General features: G+C 35.8%; 2 non-coding genes across 2 annotated transcripts; both read left to right on the top strand.

Moving 5' to 3' along the window:
- The first annotated feature begins 932 nt into the window (after nt 1–932).
- On the top strand, nt 933–1,039 carry LOC121205526 (small nucleolar RNA R71). The gene has a single exon (XR_005900602.1). It is a non-coding gene; the product is annotated as a small nucleolar RNA R71 (small nucleolar RNA).
- Nucleotides 1,040–6,469: 5,430 nt separating this feature from the next.
- Nucleotides 6,470–6,576, top strand: LOC121205721 (small nucleolar RNA R71). The gene has a single exon (XR_005900796.1). It is a non-coding gene; the product is annotated as a small nucleolar RNA R71 (small nucleolar RNA).
- Nucleotides 6,577–9,163: the final 2,587 nt, after the last annotated feature.

Raw genomic sequence — 9,163 nt, forward strand, 5'->3', positions numbered from 1 at the left:
GTTTAAGGAATTTACCAAATTGTTTATCTGAGCGGTCTTTCCTTGTTACGTTGGGGTATGGTACACAAGGTTTATATTCGACATTCACAGATTTGTTTGTATTTTGATCTACCTCACCTTGACCTTTGCTTACCACAGTTTCTTGCTGCGGTTCTGGTTCAGGCTCTATAAATCCTTCTTCATCTTGAGCATTAATCGCGTTGAGCTGTTCCCTTGGGTTGGGTTCAGTATTACTTGGCAAACTACCTTGTGGTCATTTGGAGATTAGTTTGGAAAGCTGGCCTATCTGAGTTTCAAGCCCTTGGATGGACGCTTGTTGATTCTTAAGTGCTGTCTCGGTGTTCTAGAAATAAGTTTCTGACACTGATATAAACTTTGAGAGCATCTTTTCAAGGTTCGGCTTCTTTTCTTGTTGGTAGGGTGGTTGCTAAAAACCCGGAGGATGTTCGTGTCTTTGATTTCCTTAGCCTCCCCACAAAAAATTGGGATAGTTCCTCCAACCTGGATTGTAAGTGTTACTAAATGGATTGTTTTGAGGTCGAGGATTATTACCCATGTAGTTTAGTTGCTCGTTATCCATGTTATGGCCATAAGGTTGGTATTCCGAATGGCTTGTTCCACTGCTACCTACTTCGTACTGCATTACTGGGTGAACCTGTGAAGAACTAAGAAAACCATCAATCTTTTTATTCAAGATTTCTACCTGATTTGACAGCATGGTGACCGAATCGACGTTATAAACACCGGCTGTTTTCGTTGGCTTTGTCCTCATGACTTGCCACTGATAGTTATTCAGTGACACCTCCTCAATAAACTCATAGGCATCTTTAGGTGTTTTATTATTGATGGTTCCACCAGCAGCTGCGTCAACCATTTACCGAGTCAAAGGATTCAGACCATTGTGGAATGTTTGAACTTGGAGCCAAAGCGATAACCCATGGTGAGGGCACCTTCTTAGTAAGTCCTTGTATCTCTCCCATGCATCGTAGAGGGTTTCTAAATCCATCTGCACAAAAGAAGAGATATCATTACGTAATTTAGCCATTTTAGCCGATGGAAAATATTTTAGTAAGAATTTTTCGATCATTTGTTCCCAAGTAGTAATTGACCCTCGTGGTAACGAGTTCAACCACTGTTTAGCTTTGTTCCTTAATGAAAAAGGGAATAACCGAAGACGAATGGCATCATCAAAAATGCCATTGATTTGAAATATATCGTAAAATTCCAAAAAGTTTGCTAAGTGAGCTTTGGGATCTTCATCCTGCAAACCATCAAACTGAGCAAATTACTTTATCATCTGAATAGTGTTAGATTTTAATTCAAAAGTATTTGTAGCTATAGCAGGTCTAACTACGCTAGATTCAGTTCCTGTTAAAAAAGGTTTAGCATAATCATACATAGTGCGTGGAGCAGGATTTTGATTAGCCGCAATTGCAGGAGGTAGCTGATTGTCTTGGTTTTCAGCCATCTCTTCGATTGGGGGTTGAGTATCATCTTCTTGCTCGTTCTCTGTGTGTCGTAAGCTTCGCCTGTTTTTCTCTTTGATTTCTGTGAACTGTATGATCGATTTCTTCGTCAAAACGTAATGGTCCTGATGGGTTTCTTCTAGTCATAAACTATAAAAACCTGCCAAGAAAAAGAAAAGTAAGTTAATAAATAATAATAATAAAATTAAATTAAATTGCAAGAAAAATAAATGGCTAAAGTAATAAAAATTGAGCGTTCCTAATATCTTAGTTCCCCGGCAACAGCGCCAAAAACTTGATCATGTTATTTCGTGATGACAGGTTTTAAATATTTATAAAGGATCATTCTTGAAACTAACTATTATCACGATGTAGACAAGTGTACCTATCGAACAGTAGTATAGTTTTAGCAAGACCGGATTGTCGAACCCAAAGGAGCTAAAAGTACTAGTAATGATTGTCTTTTTATTATCTAGCCTAAGAATAAAGAAGTTTTCTTTTAATTATCTAAACTAAGAACTCACAAAGAAAAGAATTGGGGAATTGCTTTCGGGGAAAATCGATTGACTTAAGACAATACCTAGGGAAAAATCCACCTAGACTTTACTTGTTATTCTGGCTTCGAATCGGACGATTTATTCATTCAACTTGTTCTGTAGAGATCCCTAAGTTATGTTATTATCCCTATTCAAGAATAATAACATCTAATCCCTAGATTGAATAACCAAGACTTTTCTCTAATTAACACTTCTAGGGTTACATTAACTTGATCTATGGATCCCCTTATTAGGTTTCACCCTAATCTGGCAAAATCTTGTCACCTTATGTCTAGGCGCGCAATCAAATTCGCTTAATTATGACAAATGTACTCTTAGACAGGGTCTATTCCTCCTCTGAATAAGAGCTTGTCTTGAATCAGTATCCTGGGATATCAAAACGAGAATTAAGAACACATAATTAAGAATAAGTTAAATATTTATCATACGATTCAGAAAATAATAACAAGATTCGTCTTAGGTTTCATTCCCCTTAGGTATTTAGGGGTTTTAGTTCATAACTAAATAAGAAAACATCTCGGAAGAATAAAGAATACAAAATATAAAGAAAACCCAAAACTCCTGAAGGGAAATTGAGGAGAGATCTTCAGTCTTGATGATGAATCCGGCTTCTGAGATGGATCAATCGGCTTCCTTGGAGTAATTCCTTACTGCCTATTCTTCGTGTCATTTTCTTTCTTCTCTAAGGTGTATTTATAGGCTTTGGAATGCCTAAAAGCCCTCAAAATTAGCCTTTTCCGACTCAACTTGGGCTCGACAGGGACACGCCCGTGGCTCACGCCCGTGTTCGATTACTTTAGGCCATGTTCGAGCCTGCCAAATTGACACGGCCGTGTGGTCTACCCGTGTGAGGAGGTCCAGGTCGTGTTGATTTCGTACTTTGGTCCATTTTCTCTGTTTTTGGCCCGTTTCTCGTTCCTTTCGCTCTCCTATACTCTCCTAAGTATAAAAAATGAAATTAAAGCATTAGGAGCATCGAATTCACCAATTCTAATGGGAAATCATCCATAAAATGCATTAAACATGGGGTAAAAATATGTATAATTTACGGTTTATCACCACCTCCTCATAGTCCAGTTCATGCGGCGGCTTCATACACTGACATCTCTGAGTGCCTTACTCAATTCGAGTAGCAGTGTTTTCGGCACTTCGATAACAGTGATACTCTCTACAGCAGATTTGTTAGCATTTCCACATCTCATCGCCACCCCCACCTTGCGAACCATCTGGCGATGAAGATGGTTAAAAACTTTTATTTATTATTTTATGTTGTTCCTTTTATTTTCATTTAAGACTACTTTTTATTTTCTTTCAACTTATTTTTATTAGGTTTTATAATTATTATTTTACAATTTTTAATTTTGACTAATTCATTACGAGTACTTATTCTTCCTTATATATTTTCTAAAAGAGTTCCTGATTCTATCACAATTATAAAGAGCTCCAAAGCTCACTATTACTCAGGAACTTGAAAATCCACTGAGAAAGGTTCTCCACGACTGCCATGCCCTGCTTGACCATGACCATAGCCAACTTGAGATATAATATTCTTTTGGCGCAACATTTGTGGAACCCAACCTCCACCACCACCGGAGTATCCTTCTTTACCCTCCTCATTGCTTTGGTCGATTATTCTCCATAACCCCAATTCAAGGAGTTCATTCATCATTCAGGAAGTTTCACTTCTCTCCCTATCTTATGATTATCAATCTATCTTTTTCAATATATCTATTTTTGTACATTGAGGGCAATGTTCATCTTAAGTGTGGGGGGGTCTTTCATATTGTCATTAGAAATCCCTAAATTGTGTCTTATTCTCATGTGATCTTCTCATGCCATGATTAGAATGAATTTTGATTAATTTATGATTTTTATTGATATGTATTGAATTAAAACTTAAGCATTCATGTATTGATTGTTTAAGCTTTAAGATATTAAAGAATCAAGCATGATAAGTTGACTTTTGAATTTAAAATTTTATAGGTTGGTTCTCCCAAGTTTAGCTATTATCTTGAGTTGAAATTCACAGGTTTAAAAATCAAAAAGCCATTTTTGTGAGATTTTGAGCCTTTAGAGCACCTACTATTTCTTTCATGCTTACTTTTATTGTTGCTTTGAATGTGTCAGTATTGGATTGTTATTCTAGAACTTGTTTGACTATGCATGTCAAGACCACACCATTTGATTTGATATGTCAAAATGATAAAGGCACTTAGGTTTAACCCACTCACTCCACAAAAGCGTACCTTCATAATTAACCCTTAGTAAACCCCTTTGAGCCTAACAAGCCATTAATTGATTTACCCTCAATATTAACCCATAAACCATTATTGTTAAAATCCCCTAATTTGATCCTTATTTTTGTCGAGATTTGATTTGAACTAATTGCTTAGCTATGCTTTGCTTCTATGTATTTGACTTGCTCTTAAAAAAAACATTCATACTTACATATTAGTAGTAATTCGGTATTGTTGAGCCGTAGTATCTAAATTCTATCTTCTGAGAAGAAGCTCACTTGTACTCAATTGATGTTTAATTACTTTTTCTAGTTAGGCAATTTTCCAATTCAATCTCGATTCTAACCTTTTCTTTCAGCTTGTGACCACACCCCTAACTAAATCCACGTTACATCCCTTTAAAGACCTTTTGATTGATGTTCATTTCAATATATAGTGGTAGAGATTTGATTTTTATGCAAACCTATAGTAATGACTTTTCATTATTGACTATTGAGTGCTTCATGTATTGTCCTTAAACACCTCGAGTGATTTGAGTGAATCTTTAGTGAGCATGTGAAACTCTATGATATTTTGATTCGAAGGTAATTACTTAGATGAGGGGAGACACCTATGCTTTCATGATAAAATACTCAACTTGGAATGTTTTGGAACTTTGATGTTCTTTCAGTCAAATTCTCAATGTATGATTACTTATGGATTATTTTGAGATATTATTAATAGGAATTATAAGTTAAAGATAATTTATTTTTATTGTGAGTTGAGGGTTTTGCTTGAGGACAAGCAAATGCTTAAGTGTGGGGGTATTTGATAAACCGTAATTTATACATGTTTTTACCCCATGCCTAATGCATTTATGGATGGTTTCTCCTTAGATTTGGTGAATTCGATGCTTCTCATCCTTTAATTTCATGTTTTATACTTATGAGAGCATAGGAGAGTAAAGAGCGAGAAACGGGCCAAAAACGGAGAAAATAGACCGACATGGGAAAACAACACAGCCTGGACTTCCTCACACTGCCGTGTCAATTTGTCAGGATCGAAGCACTACTTACACAGGTGGATCACAAGTCTGTGCCCATTTAACGGCCTTGACCACGACCTTCAGCAATTGTACACGACCATGTCACACGGGCGTGTCCCTACCGAACCCAAGTTTAGTCCAATTCAGAAAAAGACCAATTTTGAGGGCTTTTAGGCATTCCAAAGCCTATTTAAACACTTAAGGAGGCACTTAGGAAAGGGGGATACAGACGAGGAAGCAAGGAATTACTCAAGGAAAGACGATTGATCCATCTCAAGAGTCGGATTCATCATCAAGACCGAAGATCTCCCTTCAAGTTCCTTCAGGAGTTTTGAGTTTTCTTATGTTTTGTTATCTTTACGCTTTTGAGATGTTTTCTTTCATAAGTATAAACTAAACCCCTAAATACCTAAGGGGAATGAAACCTAAGAGAGATCTTGTTATTATTATCTGAATTGTATGATAAATATTTGACTTGTTCTTAATTATGTGTTCTTAATTCTTATTTTGATATTCCAGGATATTGATTCAAGTTAAGCTCTTATTCAGAGGAGGAATAGACCCTGTCTAAGAGAAAATTTGTCATAATTAAGCGGAGTTGATTGCGCGCCTAGAGATAGGGTAACAAGATTTTGCCGGATTAGGGTGAAACCTAATAAGGGAGTCCATAGATAGAGTTAATGCAATTCTAGGGTGTTAATTAGAAAGATATTTCAATTATTCAACCTAGAGTTAAACGTTATTAGTCTCGAGAGAGATAATAATACAGCTTAGGGATTTCTACGGATCAAGTCAAATGAATAAATCGTCTGATTCAAAGTCAAATAACAAGTGAAGTGTAGGTGGATTTGTCCTTAGGTATTGTCTCAATCAAATCGAATTTTCCCAAAAGTATTTTCCTAAGTTTTTCTTTTTGTGCATTCTTAGTTAGTAATTAGTTTTGACAACCAAACCTCTTAAATTTTAGGCTAGATAATAAGAAGGAAGTAAATACTAGTACTCGTAGTTCCTTCGGGTTCGACAATCTGGTCTTGCTGAACTATACTACTGTTCGATAGGTACACTTGCCTTAATTGTGATAATAAGTTAGTCTCAAGAATGTTTCATTTATAAATCTTTAAAACATGTTACAAATATTACGCATCAAGGCCATTGTGAAATGTTTGAACTTGTAGCTAGAGTGGTAACCCATGGTGAGGGCATCTTCTTAAAAGGTCATTGTATCTATCCCATGCATCATAGAGTGTTTCTAAATCCATCTGTACAAAAGAAGAGATATCATTACGTAATTTGGTTGTTTTAGCTGGCGAAAAATATTTTAATAAAAAATTTTCGGTCTTTTGTTCCCAAGTAGTGATTGACCCTCGTGGTAACGAGTTCAACTACTATTTAGATTTGTTCCTCAATGAAAAAGGGAATAACCAAAGACGAATGGCATCATCAGAAATGCCATTGATTTTAAATGTATCACAAAGTTCCAAAAAGTTCGCCAAGTGAGCGTTGGGATTCTCGTCCTGCAAACCATTAAGCTGAGCAAATTGCTGTATCATTTGAATTGTGTTAGGTTTTAGTTCAAAATTATTTGCAGCAATAGCAGGCCTAACTGTGCTCGACTCAGTTCCTGTTAAAGAAGGTTTAGCATAATCATACATAGTACACGGAGCAGGATGCTGATTACAGCAATTGCAGGACGCAGCTGATTTTCCTGGTTGTCGGCCATCTCCTCGGTTGTGGTGTTAATATCATCCTCTTGCTCTTCCTCTGTGTATCTTAGGCTTTGCCTTATTTCTTTTCGATTTCTGCGAACTGTGTGATCGATCTCACAGTCAAAAAGTAACGGTCCTGACGGGTTTCTTCTGGTCATAAACTAGAAAAACCTGTTAGAAGAAAATAAAAGAAAAGTTAGAAAAGTGAAATTAAACTAAAAATAAATTGTAATAAGAGTAAAATGGCTAAAGTAATAAAAATCGAGTGTTCCAAATATCTTAGTTCCCCAGCAACGGCGCCAAAAACTTGATTTGTAATATTCGTGACAAGTTTTAAAAATTTATAATTAATCGTTCTTGAAAGTAACTGTTATCATGATGAAGGCAAGTGTACTTATCGAATAGTAGTATAGCTTTAGCAAGACCGAATTGTTAAACCCAAAGGAACTAAGAGTACTAGTAATTTTTTCTTTTTATTATCTAGCCTAAACATTAAGGGATTTGTTTATCTAAATTAATTAACTAAACTAAGAGTGCACAGAGAGAAAATTGGGGAAAAGCTTTTGGGAAAACTCAATTGATTAAGACAATACCCAAGGAAAAATCCACCTAGACTTCACTTGTTATTTGATCTGAATTGGACGATTTATTCATTTGACTTGATCCGTAGAAATCCCTAAGTTATATTATTATCTCTCTCGAGACTGATAACGTCTAACCCTAGGTTGATTAATTGAACTTTCTTTCTAATTAACACCCTAATGTTGCATTAACTCGATCTATGAATCCCCTTATTAGGTTCCTCCCTAATATGGCAAAATCTTGTCACCCTATCTCTAGGCGTGCAATCAACTCCGCTTAATTATGAAAAATTTACTCTTAGACAGGGACTTTTACTCCTTTGAATAAGCGTATTAACTTGAATCAATATCCTGGAATATTAAGACAAGAATTAAGAACACATAATTAAGAACAAGTCAAATATTTATCATATAATTCAAATAATAATAACAAGATCTGTCTTAGGTTTCATTACCCTTAGGTATTTAGGGGGTTTAGTTCATAATTATAAAAGAAAACATCTCAGAAGAATAATGAATACAAAACATAAAGAAAACCCAAAAATCCTGAATGGAAATTGAAGTGGAGATCTTCAGTCTTGATGAATAATCCGGCTTCTGAGATGGATCAATCGGCTTTTTTCGAGTAATTCCTTGCTTCCTACTCCATGTGTGTGTTCTGAGTGCCTCTTCAGGTGTTTAAATAGGCTTTAGAATGCCTAAGAGCCCTAAAAAGTGGCCTCTTTCGAATAGGACTATACTTGGGCTGGACAAGGACACGCCTGTGTGACACGCTCGTGTGCGATTACTCCATCCCGTGGTCAAGGCTGTTAAATAGGCACGGGTGTGTAGTATACTGATCGCGTGATTCGTAACAAGTAATAAATATTTATAATGAAGATCAAACCTAGACTAACTATTATCACGATGAAAAGGCAAGCGCACCTATCGAACAATAGTATAGTAATGGCAAGACTGGGATATCGTACCCAAGGGAACCAAAAGTACTAGTAATTACTGTCTTTTTATTATCTAGCCTAAGAATAATTGGGTTTTGTTTTAATTTAACTAATTATCTAAACTAAGAACGTACATAGAAAAGAGTTGAGGAATTGCTTTTGGGAAAATCGATTGACTTGAGACAATACCTAAGGAAAAATCCACCTAGACTTTACTTATTATTCTGGATCCAAATCGGACGATTTATTCATTAAACTTGTTCCATAGAGATCCCTAAGTTATGTTATTATCCCTATTCAAGAGTAATAACATCTAATCACTAGATTGAATAACCGAGACTTTTCTCTAATTAACACTCTAGGATTGCATTAACTCGATCTATGGATCCCCTTATTAGGTTTCACCCTAATCCGGTAAAATCTTGTCACCCTTTTTCTAGGCGCGCAATCAACTCCTCTTAATTATGACAAAAGTAATCTTTGACAGGGACTATTCCTCCTCTGAATAAGAGCATGTCTTGAATCAGTATCCTGGGATCTCAAAACAAGAATTAAGAACACATAATTAAGAACAAGTTAAATATTTATAATACGATTTAGAAAATAATAACAAGATTCATCTTAGGTTTCATTCCCCTTAGGTATTTAGGGGAT

Source organism: Gossypium hirsutum, chromosome A08, assembly GCF_007990345.1.
Source record: "Gossypium hirsutum isolate 1008001.06 chromosome A08, Gossypium_hirsutum_v2.1, whole genome shotgun sequence".
Classification (NCBI taxonomy): Eukaryota; Viridiplantae; Streptophyta; class Magnoliopsida; order Malvales; family Malvaceae; genus Gossypium; species Gossypium hirsutum.